Raw genomic sequence first — 18582 nt, forward strand, 5'->3', positions numbered from 1 at the left:
ATACAAGTTAACTGGATCCCGCTCTGCACCAGCGTTCTCCAGCCAGTCCAGACTGTAGAAACTAATACAGTTGAAGACATCTGACTGGTTACCCACTGAGGAAGAGATAAGTCATCTCAAAACGCGTCTGGGCGGAATACCTGTGTGTTAACCAGTCTTGAATATACATGGCCATGTACTAAAGTATACTGTTAAAGAAGTACAGCATCTCTTTACTCACGAAAGTAAGATACGAACGAACTCTCACGAGAACTGGGACGAGATCCTAGCAACGCTGCAAACCGAAACCAACGCCGCCGGAGTGTGGAGCGGCTGGAGTGTGAAGCTGTGGGACGCCACAGAAGGAATCTCCACACAGTGATTAAGGTGGACCAGTGAGGTATACCGTGAGTACAGAGTAAATATAATCTGAAACAATATATGCTCCATATACGGGCAGACTGAATTGGGACTACATAGAGAGTGTGTCTCTGATATAAAAGAATAAAAGCTCTACACATGTGGGCTGATTACACCAACTATACTATTGGAATCACATGTATGGTGTGTCTCGATTTTTAAGAGAGTTGAAACAGGAATATTGACATTGTTCAAAGTGGAATTATACTCACACACAGTGACTTATCACTTGATGCATCTTATGAATTGAACTATGTGGAAGAAATAGTACGCCACACGGAACTTGACCGCACGGAACTTTACCGTATTAAATTCACATCATCTGTTAGTGTTGCAACCTCAAAATACACCGGTGTATATGTCATCTAAGTTGGGATTTCACTCTACAATATTAACTGTAATCCACAAAAATCATCCTTACCAGGAGGAAATGGATGCAGTTTTTTGATACAGTGAACCTTGGACGCAACGATCTCATACTATTGCAAAATTAAGGTCCTAGGTATATTCCATACTCTCTCTCTTTTTTATATTTTTATAATCTCTGTTGTAATTTTTTAATGTATACATGTTTAATGTAGAGACATATATTTAATACATTAATAAATCCATTTATAATATCCCACGTGATCTCCAATTGTTCTGAGTGCCGGTTCAACTCTTTAACTATTAACAAAAATAAAATGCCAGAAAAAAACAGGCACATCACGTGCAACAAGGACTGTATTTCTCACTCCATAATACACACTTTTTCTCTCCAAAAAGTGGAGTAAAATAGCAGTGCATCTTATGAAGAGTGGGGGTTTGATTTGGGGATCTAAAGAAGATTGGGGGTCTGATATGAAGACTGGGGGTCTGATGTGAGGTCTGATGAAGTAGGTACATCTTATAGAGTGAAGCATATGGTAAATAACTGTCCCCAAAGATAAACTTAGATTAGTGCACATTTTCCAGAAGGGGGATATATGGATTTGATTTTTATTTTTTATTTTTTTCTAAATGGTCCTGAAGGTAGCATTGTGAATGCTATTTTCATATTTGTAGGTTATAGACAGAAGTCCCAAAAAATTTGAACAGCACAGCAGAATATATTGAAATCGGGTGCCAGCGGCTGTTGGAGCGGTCCTTTCTCCCAAAGTACATAAAACAGAAAAGTCTACGGTACTTCCTTAGGTAAAAGAGAGTGTAAATGTATTCACCAGTAGCAACATTTTGGTCCACACACTGGAACCTTTCTGAAGCAGTGATACAAACAGTGTGTGCACAACGTATATAAAAAGGATGATCAATATAATTCAATTATTAGCATAATTATGTGAAAAAGACAATTACAGTGTTAATACATAAAAAATGCATTATTCAAAGTGTGTCACAAAATACTCAGTAAGTGTCGATCATTACAAAGAAAATTAAGTGTTTAAAGTATAATACTTCTTCTAAATAGCATAATTCATAGTCAGGTGATATGTGTAACAAGTGCACAGGTGTAAGTTAAACACATGATTAAAATTATTCATTAGATAATGATAACCTGGCTAGGATCCCTGATTTACATGAGGTGCTGGCGTGGAGTATCATCAAGTGCGCGTGCGCAACATGTAATGTAATTTCTGCTCCCAGTGGAGCGCATCGTTCGAGCGCTCACTTGGTTCTAGGAGTTCCGGTCATGTGTAAATGCAGCCATGTGACCAAAAACATTGCGATCACATGGTCCACATTGCCGGAATTTACTACCGCAGCTTTCATGTGACCAAGTATATCTTAGTCACATGATCTACAGTTCTCATATACTTAATGTATTTGGTGCAATTGATTTATTTATGGAATCTGTCATGAGGGATATCAATGTTTTGAAGATGAATGACTCTGTGAATTTACAACACCCCAACATAACCTCAGCTGAAAGGGAGGCACTTACAGCGCTGGTCCATGACCACAACCTCACCATCCAACTGGCAGATAAAGGTAGTGCGGTCGTGGTCATGCACACAAGTCAATATATTAGTGAGGCAATGAGACAACTAAATGATACGCAGGTCTATAGAAAGTTAACTTACGACCCAAAGTGGGAAATAGAAAAACGGATCAAGGGTTTGTTGGTTGAAGGCTTACAGGGAGGTTTGATATATGAGAAATTAAAAGAATTCTTGACGGTTGCATATCCAAGGACACCAGTGTTATATTTACTACCAAAGATACATAAGGACTTGATAAATCCACCCAGGAGACCAATTGTCTCTGCCAGGGATTCCTTGTTCAGTAATATATCTATATTCCTGGACAAGGTGTTAAGTAGGTTTGCAATTACTGCTAAATCCTACATTAGAGATACATCTGATTTCTTAGTGAAAATCAGAGATACAGAAATACCTACAGGGGCTACACTGGTGTCCTTGGATATAGTGAGTCTATACACAAGCATTAGACACGAGCTTGGTCTCAAGGCAGTCAAACACTCCCTGTCAGATACAGAATACACACCGGAATGTCAGGATTTTCTATTTAATCTATTATATGCTATTTTGACTACTTTCTATTTGGTGATGATTTATTTTTGCAAATATGGGTAACGGCAATGGGGTCAAATATGGCACCTACTTACGCCAATGTGACCGTTGCTTTCCTGGAGGAAATGTACGTCTATGTGTCCCACCACTTCAACCATGCATTGAGGTGGTGGAGATACATAGACGACATCTTCTTCATTTGGACACACATGGAAAGGGAGCTATTTGAATTTTTTTCCTTTTTAAATTCTATTGATGAAGATATTAAATTTACGATACATTACTCACGATAAGAGATAGAGTTTTTGGATACCAAAATTACTTTACAGGATCAGGAGATAGAAACCAATGTATACATTAAGCCAACAGATAGGAACACATTATTGCATTTTACAAGTGCACACCCAAGACCTATGATTAAATCATTTCCCTACAGTCAATTCTTAAGAGCAAAACGGATTGTAAGTAACCCAGACCAACTTGACAAAACATTTAATAGAATAAAAGGGGCATTTGAGGAATGAGTATACCCAACAGGGATCCTAAATGCACATATGAAGTAGATAGATGGACAGAATAGAGACCAACTTTTGACATAAAAAAAGATTCCCCAAAAAAAGACCAACAGAATCCCACTGGTAACTACATACACTCAAGACAGCTACCATGTGAGGAATATTGTCAACAAACATTGGCCGATTTTAAAATGTGGTCTAGACAGAATAGATGAATTTAACATCTTACCTCTTATGTCTTATAGACGGTCCACTAATTTAAATGATAAATTAGTCCATGCAGATGTAGGCTCACTTAAGAAAACCAGGCAAAGCTTTCTCAGAACCCCAAAAATTGGATGTTACCCATGTTTGAATTGTATCAATTGTAAATATATCCAAAAAGATGGTGTCTTCACACACCCTCTAACAAACAAGGAACATAAAATCAACTTTTATTTAACATGTGATACTACGCATGTTATATATGTGTTATGGTGTCCCTGTCCACTCCTAAATATGGGAGAAACTACACTAGACTACACTACACTTCAAAACCCGCTTCAATCAGCACAGATACACAATTCGTAAGAAACTAATGGATTTACTGGTATCCAAACATTTCACGGAGGCAGGCCATTGTAAAAAAGATATCAAATGGATGTTAATTGACCATATCCCAATCTCACGTAGACGAGGTAACAGAGTGTCAGCTCTAAAAAAGAGGGAAATCCATTGGATTATGAAACTGAAAACACTTAAACCAGGGGGGCTCAAAGTAGATTTGTACTTAAATTAAGCTCTTCTGTGTGTCATTTTTGTGCTGTCACGCCATCTTGAGATTATATGTGGGGTACAATTCTAATTTTAACATATGTTTTGTGATCTCTTGCAGAAAGAAATTGGTATTAAATATGAAAAGATGAAGACCGGCATGGACCCTTGAGAGACATGAGTCCTACTATATTACACTAATTTGCTATTTGAGAAGTCTTGACATGGGCTATCAGCAGAAGATAGAGCAAGCATTGACTTACATTGACTGTGATATGGGGAGTGGCGGGCACGGTTTGATTCGGTGCCAGGGCACAGATACTGAACAATCAGTGCCGCCCTCTGATATGTCGGGGTCACATGAGTTGATGTGACCAGATGTGGATGACCCAATTTTCACACCTATATTAAGAAAAATCTGCTGAACACAATAGAACTGCGCTCATATCTACTTATGATTACACAGGACGTATACATTTGCTATATGGACTATGTCAGGGGGTTAATAGTGACATAAAAGGTGGAGTTATTTTCAATAACTTTAAAATTTAAACATACTACTGAGATTAAAAGGGTTGGCCACTTTCTGGTTACTGTTGACCAATGTGTTCGTAAGATGATTATGTGACACTTAATAATATAGTCTTTGTTGAAATTCTGTGGTATTTTCTATATTTTATAAGTAGAGTTGAGCGAACACCTGGATGTTCGGGTTCGACGAGTTCGGCCGAACTTTCGAAAAATGTTCGGGTTCGGGATCCGAACTCGACCCGAACTTCATCCCGAACCCGAACCCCATAGAAGTCAATGGGGACCCGAACTTTTGGGCACTAAAAAGGCTGTAAAACACACCCGGAAAGGGCTAGAGGGCTGCAAAAGGCAGCAAAATGTAGTTAAATCCCCTGCAAACAAATGTAGATAGGGAAATGATGAGTTAACATAAAATAAATAAAAATTAAACAATATTAATTGGAGTGAGGTCCCATAGCACAGAATCAGGCTTCAAGTCACCCACCAATGGAGAAGGTCACTTACTATTATTTTGACCACAGCACCCAGACAAAGGAGAGAGGTCCCACAGCAGAGAACCAGGCATCATATCACCCACCACAGGAGTAGGCCACCATTTAGTTACTTTGACCCCTACACCCAGACGGAGGAGAGAGGTTACACAGCAGAGAATCAGGCATTTAGATCACCCACCACAGGAGTAGGCCACCATTGAATCAGACCCCGGCAACCATGTCAGATGGCACAAGCATAAGCTTTATATCAATCAGCACAGGAGAAGGCGACTTTGACAGACTTTGACCCCTACACCCGGACGGAGGAGAGAGGTTTCAAAGCAGAGAATCAGGCATTTAGATCACCCACCACAGGAGTAGGCCCCAATTTAATGGGACCCCCGGCAACCATGTCAGATGGCACAACCATCAGCTTCATATCAATCAGCACAGGAGAAGGCGACTTTGAAAGACTTTGACCCCTACACCCAGACGGAGGAGAGAGGTTTCACAGCAGAGAATCAGGCATTTAGATCACCCACCACAGGAGTAGGCCCCCATTGAATCAGACCCTGGCAACCATGTCAGATGGCACAACCATCAGCTTTATATCAATCAGCACAGGAGAAGGCGACTTTGAAAGACTTTGACCCCTACACCCAGATGGAGGAGAGAGGTTTCACAGCAGAGAATCAGGCATCATATCAACCACCACAGGAGAAGCCACCATTTAGTTACTTTGACCCCTGCACCCAGGAAGAGGAGAGAGGCACCACAGCACATATTCTGGCATCATATCAGCCACCACAGGAGAAGCCACCATTGAGTTACTTTGACCCCCGCACCCAGGAAGAGGAGAGAGGCACCACAGCACATATTCTGGCATCATATCAGCCACCACAGGAGAAGCCACCATTGAGTTACTTTGACCCCCGCACCCAGGAAGAGGAGAGAGGCACCACAGCACATATTCTGGCATCATATCAGCCACCACAGGAGAAGCCACCATTGAGTTACTTTGACCCCCGCACCCAGGAAGAGGAGAGAGGCACCACAGCACATATTCTGGCATCATATCAGCCACCACAGGAGAAGCCACCATTGAGTTACTTTGACCCCCGCACCCAGGAAGAGGAGAGAGGCACCACAGCACATATTCTGGCATCATATCAGCCACCACAGGAGAAGCCACCATTGAGTTACTTTGACCCCTGCACCCAGGAAGAGGAGAGAGGCCCCACAGCACATATTCTGGCATCATATCAGCCACCACAGGAGAAGCCACCATTTAGTTACTTTGACCCCTTCACCCAAACAGAGGAGAGAGGTTCCACATCAGAGAATCAGGCATCATATCAACCACCACAGGAGTAGGCCACAATTTAATGGGACCCCGGCAACCATGTCAGATGGCACAACCATCAGCTTCATATCAATCAGCACAGGAGAAGGCGACTTTGAAAGACTTTGACCCCTACACCCAGACGGAGGAGAGAGGTTTCACAGCAGAGAATCAGGCATTTAGATCACCCACCACAGGAGTAGGCCCCCATTGAATCAGACCCTGGCAACCATGTCAGATGGCACAACCATCAGCTTCATATCAATCAGCACAGGAGAAGGCGACTTTGAAAGACTTTGACCCCTACACCCAGACGGAGGAGAGAGGTTTCACAGCAGAGAATCAGGCATTTAGATCACCCACCACAGGAGTAGGCCCCCATTGAATCAGACCCTGGCAACCATGTCAGATGGCACAACCATCAGCTTTATATCAATCAGCACAGGAGAAGGCGACTTTGAAAGACTTTGACCCCTACACCCAGATGGAGGAGAGAGGTTTCACAGCAGAGAATCAGGCATCATATCAACCACCACAGGAGAAGCCACCATTTAGTTACTTTGATCCCTGCACCCAGGAAGAGGAGAGAGGCACCACAGCACATATTCTGGCATCATATCAGCCACCACAGGAGAAGCCACCATTGAGTTACTTTGACCCCCGCACCCAGGAAGAGGAGAGAGGCACCACAGCACATATTCTGGCATCATATCAGCCACCACAGGAGAAGCCACCATTGAGTTACTTTGACCCCTGCACCCAGGAAGAGGAGAGAGGCCCCACAGCACATATTCTGGCATCATACTAACCACCACAGGAGAAGCCACCATTGAGTTACTTTGACCCCTGCACCCAGGAAGAGGAGAGAGGCCCCACAGCACATATTCTGGCATCATATCAGCCACCACAGGAGAAGCCACCATTGAGTTACTTTGACCCCCGCACCCAGGAAGAGGAGAGAGGCACCACAGCACATATTCTGGCATCATATCAGCCACCACAGGAGAAGCCACCATTGAGTTACTTTGACCCCTGCACCCAGGAAGAGGAGAGAGGCCCCACAGCACATATTCTGGCATCATACTAACCACCACAGGAGAAGCCACCATTGAGTTACTTTGACCCCTGCACCCAGGAAGAGGAGAGAGGCCCCACAGCACATATTCTGGCATCATATCAGCCACCACAGGAGAAGCCACCATTTAGTTACTTTGACCCCTGCACCCAGGAAGAGGAGAGAGGCACCACAGCACATATTCTGGCATCATATCAGCCACCACAGGAGAAGCCACCATTGAGTTACTTTGACCCCTGCACCCAGGAAGAGGAGAGAGGCCCCACAGCACATATTCTGGCATCATATCAGCCACCACAGGAGAAGCCACCATTGAGTTACTTTGACCCCCGCACCCAGGAAGAGGAGAGAGGCACCACAGCACATATTCAGGCATCATATCACACACCACAGGAGAAGGCCTCTTTCAGTGATTTAGGCCTTTGGACCCAGACAGAGGAGAGAGGCACCACAGCACATATTCTGGCATCATATCAGCCACCACAGGAGATGCCACCATTGAGTTACTTTGACCCCTGCACCCAGGAAGAGGAGAGAGGCCCCACAGCACATATTCTGGCATCATATCAGCCACCACAGGAGAAGCCACCATTTAGTTACTTTGACCCCTGCACCCAGGAAGAGGAGAGAGGCACCACAGCACATATTCTGGCATCATATCAGCCACCACAGGAGTAGGCCACAATTTAGTTTATTTGACCCCTGCACCCAGGAAGAGGAGAGAGGCCCCACAGCACATATTCTGGCATCATATCACACACCACAGGAGAAGGCCTCTTTCAGTGATTTAGGCCTTTGGACCCAGACAGAGGAGAGAGGTCAGAGATTAGCTTCATATCCCCCAGCACAGCAGAAGACCGCTTTATTTGACTTAGGCCTCAGCACCCAGACAGAAGACAGAGGTAGCATGGCAGAGGTTATGGCTTCATGTCACCCATTAGTTTAACCGGCCACTTTCATCTGGTTAGGCCCCGGCGCCCAGACAGAGAAGAGTTTCATTCAACTGTGGGTTTCATAAAATTTGTATCAAATAAAGAAGTGGTCCGTAGCACAACAAGACATGTTTTAGGCAGTTAATAAGGACTACTCTGCACAAGGGAGGGACAGGTCCTGTGGGATCCATGCCTGGTTCATCTTTATGAAGGTCAGCTTGTCCACGTTGGCTGTGGACAGGCGGCTGCGCTTGTCAGTAATGACGCCCCCTGCCGTGCTGAATACGCGTTCAGATAAAACGCTGGCCGCCGGGCAGGAAAGCACCTCCAAGGCATAACATGCTAACTCTGGCCACGTGGACAATTTCGAAACCCAGTAGTTGAATGGGGCCGAACCATCCGTCAGGATGTGGAGGGGTGTGCAGACATACTGTTCAACCATGTTAGTGAAATGCTGCCTCCTGCTAACACGTTCCGTATCAGGTGTCGGTGCAGATAGCTGTGGCGTGGAGACAAAACTTTTCCACATTTCTGCCATGCTAACTCTGCCCTCAGATGAGCTGGCCGTGACACAGCTGCGTTGGCGACCTCTTGCCACTCCTCTGCCTTCACCTTCCACCTGTTCCCCTGTGACATGTGGGAATGCTCTCAAGAGCGCCTCTATCAGCGTGCGCTTGTACTCGCGCATCTTACGGTCGCGCTCCAGTTCAGGAATTAAAGTGGGCACATTGTCTTTATACCGGGGATCCAGCAGGGTGGCCACCCAGTAGTCTGCACACGTTAAAACGTGGGCAACTCTGCTGTCGTTGCGCAGGCATTGGAGCATATATTCGCTCATGTGGGCCAGGCTACCCATGGGTAAGGACAAGCTGTCCTCTGTGGGAGGCGTATCGTCATCGTCCACCGTATCCCCCCAGCCACGCACCAGTGATGGGCCTGGGCTGCCACCCCGCTGTGAACTTGCGTCATCCTCATCCCCCTCCACCTCCTCCTCCTCATGCTCCTCGTCCTCAAGTACAGTGCCTTGGCTGGCGACTTGTGAACCTGTCCTCTGCTGCTTAAACAAACCTCCCTCTGAGCCACTTCGAACAGACTGGCCCGAAAGTGTTAGAAACGAGCCCTCATCCTCCTCCACCTGGGCCACCTCCTCTAACATCATTGCCCTAAGTGTTTTCTCAAGGAGACATAGAAGTGGTATTGTAACGCTGATAACAGTGTCATCGCCACTGGCCATGTTGGTGGAGTACTCGAAACAGCGCAGCAGGGCACACAGGTCTCGCATGGAGGCCCAATCATTGGTGGTGAAGTGGTGCTGTTCGGCAGTACGACTGACGCGAGCGTGCTGCAGCTGAAACTCCACTATGGCCTGCTGCTGCTCGCACAGTCTCTCCAGCATGTGCAAGGTGGAGTTCCACCGGGTGGGCACGTCGCATATGAGGCGGTGAGCGGGAAGGCCGAAGTTCCGCTGTAGTGCAGACAGGCGAGCAGCGGCAGGATGTGAACGGCGGAAGCGCGCACAGACGGCCCGCACTTTATGCAGCAGCTCTGACATGTTGGGGTAGTGGTGAATGAACCTCTGCACCACCAAGTTCAGCACATGCGCCAGGCAAGGGATGTGCGTCAAACCGGCTAGTCCCAGAGCTGCCACGAGATTTCGCCCATTATCGCATACCACCAGGCCTGGCTTGAGGCCCACCGGCAGAAACCACTCGTCGGTCTGTTGTTCAATACCCCGCCACAACTCCTGTGCGGTGTGGGGCCTGTCCCCCAAACATATGAGTTTCAGAATGGCCTGCTGACGTTTACCCCGGGCTGTGCTGAAGTTGGTGGTGAAGGTGTGTGGCTGACCGGATGAGCTGGTGGAAGCAGTGGAGGAGGAAGCCGAGTAGGAGGAGGAGGCTACAGGAGGCAGAGAATAATGCCCTGCGATCCTAGGGGGCGGAAGGACGTGCGCCAAGGAACTGTCCGCCGGGGGCCCAGCCGCCACTACATTCATCCAGTGTGCAGTTAGTGAGATATAGCGTCCCTGGCCGTGCTTACTGGTCCACGTATCTGTGGTTAGGTGGACCTTGCCACAAATGGCGTTGCGCAGTGCACACTTGATTTTATCGGACACTTGCATGTGCAGGGAAGGCACGGCTGTCTTGGAGAAGTAGTGGCGGCTGGGAACCACATACTGCGGGACAGCCATGGCCATCAGCTTTTTGAAGCTGTCTGTGTCCACCAGCCGGAATGACAGCATTTCAAAGGCCAGCAGTTTAGAAATGCTGGCGTTCAGGCCAAGGGCTCGAGGGTGACTCGGGGGGAATTTGCGCTTCCTCTCTAAGGTTTGAGATATTGAGAGCTGAACGCTGCTGTGTGATATAGTGGAGACGCTAGTTGACGGTGGCGGTGGTGGTGGTGTCGGTGGCACATCCTCTGTTTGCTGCTCGGCAGGTGGCAACATTCCTCTCGAGGCGGAAGCCGAGGCAGCAGCGGTAGAGGGAGCAGGGGGAGCCTCAGCGAGTGCCTGGTTTTTAAGGTGTGTACCCCACTGCAGTTTATGCTTTGCATGTAGATGCCTGGTCATGCAGGTTGTGCTGAGGTTCAGAACGTTAATGCCTCGCCTCAGGCTCTGATGGTAGAGCGTGCAAGTCACTCGGGTCTTGTCGGTAGGACATTGTTTAAAGAAGTGCCATGCCAGGGAACTCTTTGAAGCTGCCTTTGTGGGGCTGGGTCCCTGTTGGCGATGTCCAGTAGCAGGCGAACTCTGGGGGCGGCGGCTCGTCTGCTTTGGCCCCCTGCTCCCTCTTTGGCTTCGCTGTTGTCTCGGTCTCACCACTACCTCTTCCTCTGAACTGTGAAAGTCATCGCCACGACCTTCAGTCCATGTGGGGTCTAAGACCTCATCGTCCTCTGCATCGTCTTCCACCCAGTCTCCCTCCCGGACCTCCTCCTGTTCAGTCTGCACACTGCAAAAAGACGCGGCAGTGGGCACCTGTGTTTCGTCATCATCAGAGAGTCGGTGACTCTGCTGTGGTGGTATTCCCATGTCCTCTTCATCTGGAGACATAAGTGGTTGTGCGTCAGTGCATGGTATGTCTTCCTCCACTGGGGAAGGGCTAGGTGGACGCCCCTGGGAAACCCTGGAAGCAGAGTCTTCAAACAGAAGAAGAGACTGCTGCATAACTTGTGGCTCAGACCGTTTCCCTGATATGCTTGGGGGTGATGTGACAGACTGATGGGCTTGGTTTTCAGGTGCCACCTGTGCGCTTTCCGCAGAAGACTGGGTGGAAGACCATGTGGTGAACGTGCTGGAAGCACTGTCGGCCACCCAATCGATTAATGCCTGTACCTGCTCAGGCCTTACCATCCTAAGAGCGGCATTGTGCCCCACGAGATATTGCGGTACATTCTGCCGGCTAGTTGAGGGAGTTCGTTCCCTACTGTGTGCGCCTGGGGCCGAACGGCCACGTCCTCTACCAGCAACAGAGGCTCCACGGACACCACCACGACCGCGTCCTCGTCCCTTAATAGTATTTTTCTTCATTGTTGCGATTCAACTCGCACCACAATGAAATATATTATTTTTTATAAGCAAAATCCCCTTACTGGAATACTTTCAGTCTTTTGACTGTATGGATTACAGATGGAATGACTGTTATATGTGAGTACCGCTTTCTTTGACAGATTCTAGTATGGGTACATATATGTTTTCCCAACCCCAGCACATTAGTTTGCTAATTCCAGATGTATGAAACGCAGGCCTAACTGTATCTAGTATATTGAACGCCAGATAAACTAACTTGGCCTTTTTTAAATAAAAAAAATTCCCTCACTGGAATACTTTCAGTCTTTTGACTGTATGGATTACAGATGGAATGACTGTTATATGTGAGTACCGCTTTCTTTGACAGATTCTAGTATGGGTACATATATGTTTTCCCAACCCCAGCAAATTAGTTTGCTAATTCCAGATGTATGAAACGCAGGCCTAACTGTATCTAGTATATTGAACGCCAGATAAACTAACTTGGCCTTTTTTAAATAAAAAAAATTCCCTCACTGGAATACTTTCAGTCTTTTGACTGTATGGATTGCAGATGGAATGACTGTTATATGTGAGTACCGCTTTCTTTGACAGATTCTAGTATGGGTACATATATGTTTTCCCAACCCCAGCACATTAGTTTGCTAATTCCAGATGTATGAAACGCAGGCCTAACTGTATCTAGTATATTGAACGCCAGATAAACTAACTTGGCCTTTTTTAAATAAAAAAAATTCCCTCACTGGAATACTTTCAGTCTTTTGACTGTATGGATTACAGATGGAATGACTGTTATATGTGAGTACCGCTTTCTTTGACAGATTCTAGTATGGGTACATATATGTTTTCCCAACCCCAGCACATTAGTTTGCTAATTCCAGATGTATGAAACGCAGGCCTAACTGTATCTAGTATATTAAACGCCAGATAAACTAACTTGGCCTTTTTTAAATAAAAAAAATTCCCTCACTGGAATACTTTCAGTCTTTTGACTGTATGGATTACAGATGGAATGACTGTTATATGTGAGTACCGCTTTCTTTGACAGATTCTAGTATGGGTACATATATGTTTTCCCAACCCCAGCACATTAGTTTGCTAATTCCAGATGTATGAAACGCAGGCCTAACTGTATCTAGTATATTGAACGCCAGATAAACTAACTTGGCCTTTTTTAAATAAAAAAAATTCCCTCACTGGAATACTTTCAGTCTTTTGACTGTATGGATTACAGATGGAATGACTGTTATATGTGAGTACCGCTTTCTTTGACAGATTCTAGTATGGGTACATATATGTTTTCCCAACCCCAGCAAATTAGTTTGCTAATTCCAGATGTATGAAACGCAGGCCTAACTGTATCTAGTATATTGAACGCCAGATAAACTAACTTGGCCTTTTTTAAATAAAAAAAATTCCCTCACTGGAATACTTTCAGTCTTTTGACTGTATGGATTACAGATGGAATGACTGTTATATGTGAGTACCGCTTTCTTTGACAGATTCTAGTATGGGTACATATATGTTTTCCCAACCCCAGCACATTAGTTTGCTAATTCCAGATGTATGAAACGCAGGCCTAACTGTATCTAGTATATTGAACGCCAGATAAACTAACTTGGCCTTTTTTAAATAAAAAAAATTCCCTCACTGGAATACTTTCAGTCTTTTGACTGTATGGATTACAGATGGAATGACTGTTATATGTGAGTACCGCTTTCTTTGACAGATTCTAGTATGGGTACATATATGTTTTCCCAACCCCAGCAAATTAGTTTGCTAATTCCAGATGTATGAAACGCAGGCCTAACTGTATCTAGTATATTGAACGCCAGATAAACTAACTTGGCCTTTTTTAAATAAAAAAAATTCCCTCACTGGAATACTTTCAGTCTTTTGACTGTATGGATTACAGATGGAATGACTGTTATATGTGAGTACCGCTTTCTTTGACAGATTCTAGTATGGGTACATATATGTTTTCCCAACCCCAGCACATTAGTTTGCTAATTCCAGATGTATGAAACGCAGGCCTAACTGTATCTAGTATATTGAACGCCAGATAAACTAACTTGGCCTTTTTTAAATAAAAAAAATTCCCTCACTGGAATACTTTCAGTCTTTTGACTGTATGGATTACAGATGGAATGACTGTTATATGTGAGTACCGCTTTCTTTGACAGATTCTAGTATGGGTACATATATGTTTTCCCAACCCCAGCACATTAGTTTGCTAATTCCAGATGTATGAAACGCAGGCCTAACTGTATCTAGTATATTGAACGCCAGATAAACTAACTTGGCCTTTTTTAAATAAAAAAAATTCCCTCACTGGAATACTTTCAGTCTTTTGACTGTATGGATTACAGATGGAATGACTGTTATATGTGAGTACCGCTTTCTTTGACAGATTCTAGTATGGGTACATATATGTTTTCCCAACCCCAGCACATTAGTTTGCTAATTCCAGATGTATGAAACGCAGGCCTAACTGTATCTAGTATATTGAACGCCAGATAAACTAACTTGGCCTTTTTAAATAAAAAAAAAATTCCCTCACTGGAATACTTTATGGCTTTTCACTGTATGGATTACAGGTGGACTGGTATTAGTAGGGGTGACACAAGCACACCCAAGTCCCTGATGTAGGATTTCTATGGCACAGACCACTATTACAAGTGATTAATGGACGTTGGGAGAGATTGTGCTGCAGCACTAGTCCCAAGATAGCCGCCGCCTATCAGCCCAGTAACATGTGCCACAAAATGGTCTGCACAACCTTTAAAAAAAATAGCCTTGGACTGTGCTGCTAAATCGCTATTGGTCTGAATCCCAGGTGTAGATGTCTGACTTGTTTGGAGCTTTGGAATGCACACTGTGGCAGCTTCTGCTGCAGCACTACAAGTCGCAAAATGGCGGCCGGCGGTCAGCCCGGGTACATGTGGATGGAAAAATCACTCTGGCCACTCTAAAAATAGCCAATCCCTATCAAAAAAGCAGCTCAGCTGCAGTTGTTCAGATGAATCACAGGTGGAGGAGAGAAATTTGCTTCCAGTTATTCAATTATCCCTGCCTATTCTCGCCCTAGCATCAGCTGCATCTAACCCTGTTCTATTCACATCGGGAGTGAGCACGTCCCGACGTGTGCACAAGCTTATAAGAGGCTGAGTCACATGCTGCACTTGGCCAATCACAGCCTTGCCAATAGTAGGCATGGCTGCGATGGCATCTTAGGGCAAGTAGTATGATGCATGTTGATTGGCTGCTTTGCAGCCTTTCAAAATGCGCCAAAATACATGCCGAACGACGAACCCGAACTTTTACGAAAAAGTTCGGGTTCGGGTCCGTGTCACGAACACCCCAAAATTCGGTACGGACCCGAACTATGCTCGAACTGTTCGCTCAACACTATTTATAAGGTATGCCCCTTTGTTTGCCAAGTCTTTTGTGATGTCCATGCAGAGGTAGTGTCTATAAAATGGCTGCTGATGGAAAGTCATGTGACCAGGCAAATCACCTCCTTATGGTGTCTTCTCTGTTCAAACACACTGAATCTGGACTAAACTCCTAACAGAACAAGTGCAGATGGCAGGAGCGGTATATCTAAATTGAGGAGACATCACACGGCAGTGATTTGCCTGGTCACATGACCCTCCATCAGTAGCCATCTTATGGACAGGACCTCTGTGTGGACAGCACAAAAGATATTGTAAACAAGGGGGCATATCTTATAAAATCTAGAAAATGGTGCAGAATTTCAACAAAGGCTATATTAGTAAGTGTCATATTATAATCTCAGAAACATATTGGTCAACAATAACCAGAAAGTGGCAAACCACTTTAAGTAATTGGCTCGGAAAGCTGCAGACAAAGTGTATATGAGAACAGTAGATCATGTGACTAACATATACTTGGTCACATGAACGCTGCGGTAGTAAATTCCGGCGATGTGGACCATGTGATCGCGATGTTTTCGGTCACATGGCTGCATGGACACATGACCAGAACTCCTAGAACCACGTGAGCGCTCCAACAATGTGCTCCACTGGAACGGAAATTACATTACATGTTGCGCATGCGCACTTGATGATACTCCACGCCAGCACCTCATGTGAATCAGGGATTCCAGCCAGGTTATCATTATCTATTGAATAATTTTAATCATGTTTTTAATTTACACCTGTGCACTTGTTACACATAAAGTATTGATTATCACCTAACTATGAATTATGCTATTTAGAAGAAGTATTATACTTTAAACATTATAAAGTATTATACTTTATACTTTGTAATCATGTACACATACTGAGTATTTTGTGACACACTTTGAATCGTGTATTTTATTAATGTATTAACACTGTAATATTTGTCTTTTTCACATAATTATGCTAATAATTGAATTATATAGAACACCCTTTTTATATATGTTGTACACCCACTGTTTGTATCACTGCTTGAGAAAGGTTCCAATGTGTGGACCGAAACGTTGCTACTGGTGAATAAACTTACACTCTTTTACATAAGGAAGTGCCGTGGACTTTCTGGTTTAGGTTATATACAGTTATCTAGACAGAATAAGCTAACATTACACTGTAGATGAATCTTGATGGATAAGACCGTGCATGACTCTTTAGTAGACTGTAATGTACATTTGAGTATCCAGTACAAGTTGTCAGCTGGAGGGGCACCATAGGGTACACCAAGGGGACATATGTCTAGGAGGAAATACAGGTTTTATAGAAATTAGAACTAAACCCTCATCCAAAATATGATGCATAGTTTTGTGTTGCAGTTTATAAAAAAGATATAGCTGGGTTTGAGAAGGTTAAGAGGTTGCAGTATTAAAGCATTATCATATAAGGGGTTGGATTACAGTTGGATACAGAATGAAGAATAGAGACTATATCTAATTATACTGTCTTTAAGAATAAATACTATACTGTTTTGTGTTCCCACTTGTAACAATAACATAATTTGCTTCAGGATGAAATCATGCCCAATATGAAAAGGATTCTTCATTGTGACACAGAGATGGAACTCTTATTTAACTCTTATTAAGCTGTTCCGGCTCAGATGGCCTGATCTGGTCTGACTACGTACTGCATTATATTCATCTGAACAGCCGGCATGCAATTATTATTATTTATTATCAAAGCGCCATTTATTCTATAGCGCTGTACATATGAAAAGGGGTATACATACATAATACAGACAATTACACTAAGCATGAACAAGATGATGGGTTTTTAGGTTTCTTTTGAAGGATGAGACTACTGGTTCCTTCCCATATGAAGGAACCAGCATCTCCCTGAGGCCTAGAAAACAACAAACACAAGCGAACAACAAAATGCAAAACAAAATGCACTTAGCTTAAAGAAGAATGGAGAAGCAGGAGATCCAAAGGAACAACACACCAGCTCAACCAACTCCAGCAGGAAAATCAACCGCATGGTAAGCAGTGTGAGTCAGAACTAAATAGAGCCTCAGTAATGACCACAAGCTGCACCTGACAAGAGGTGTGGTCATTACCAAACATTAACACTGCAAGAAGAAAATAGGAAAGCGCGGATGAGGATTTGTGTTGGAGGCAGCAGGTGGTGGAAAGGGCTTGGATGTGTGTTCGGAAGGAGAGGACAGAATCCAAGGTGACTCGAAGGCAGCGGACTTGGTTTACCGTTGAGAGTGTGCAGCCATTGATCGTGATAGATAGGTCTTTTGGGGGGGTTGAGCAAGATGGGGGAAAGATGATGAATTCTGTTTTATCCATGTTAAGTTTTAGAAAACGAGAGTGGGAGATGGAGGATATGGAAGATAGGCATTGTGGGATTCTGGATAGTAAGGTGGTATCTGGCTCTGTTTTTTGCTTATATCCTTTTTAATTGCCGAGTGACACTCGTTTCGAGTTCTCTGCCGCATGAAATATCAATGCGAATAAACGCAAAGTATGGCGAACCATGTAACTGATAGTTGACTTAATCACATGGGGATGAGGCAGTAAAATATATGAGTGGGTTTCTACCACTGTGGTAAAAGACTGCTGGACCCCCCTCTCTGGTTTTTGTTTTATCAAATGCCTGCGATTAAAGATCGCTGCAAGCTCGCCTTTAGGCAGTATGTGAGCATTAAGCGATCGGCCACATGAGTGCCAATCCTTCTGCTCGTACTTACCCGTGTCTGGGGGAGGGCGTGTGCGAGCGGCGCTCGCTGCTGGGCGGCTGTCTGGATTTCAGGCCCCTATCCCTGCAGCGAATGGAGAACCTGGGTTAAGTGGGTTGCTTTTTCCATCTGCATTATTAAGCTTTGGATGTCGGGTGAGTCCTGTCACCCTCCCCAGTAGGAGACCTCCCTTTGATTTTCAAATATTGACATTACTATGGATATCTGCATGAAATTATTGTCAATTATGTTCACAGATTAGAATTGGCGGATTTATGGAATTTATAATATCAAGTATGTAATATGGATTTAAATTTTTGTATTATAATAATAAAATATTTATAAAAAAAAAAAAAAAAAAAGGTTGTGA

Source organism: Bufo bufo, chromosome 1, assembly GCF_905171765.1.
Source record: "Bufo bufo chromosome 1, aBufBuf1.1, whole genome shotgun sequence".
NCBI classification, from domain to species: Eukaryota; Metazoa; Chordata; class Amphibia; order Anura; family Bufonidae; genus Bufo; species Bufo bufo.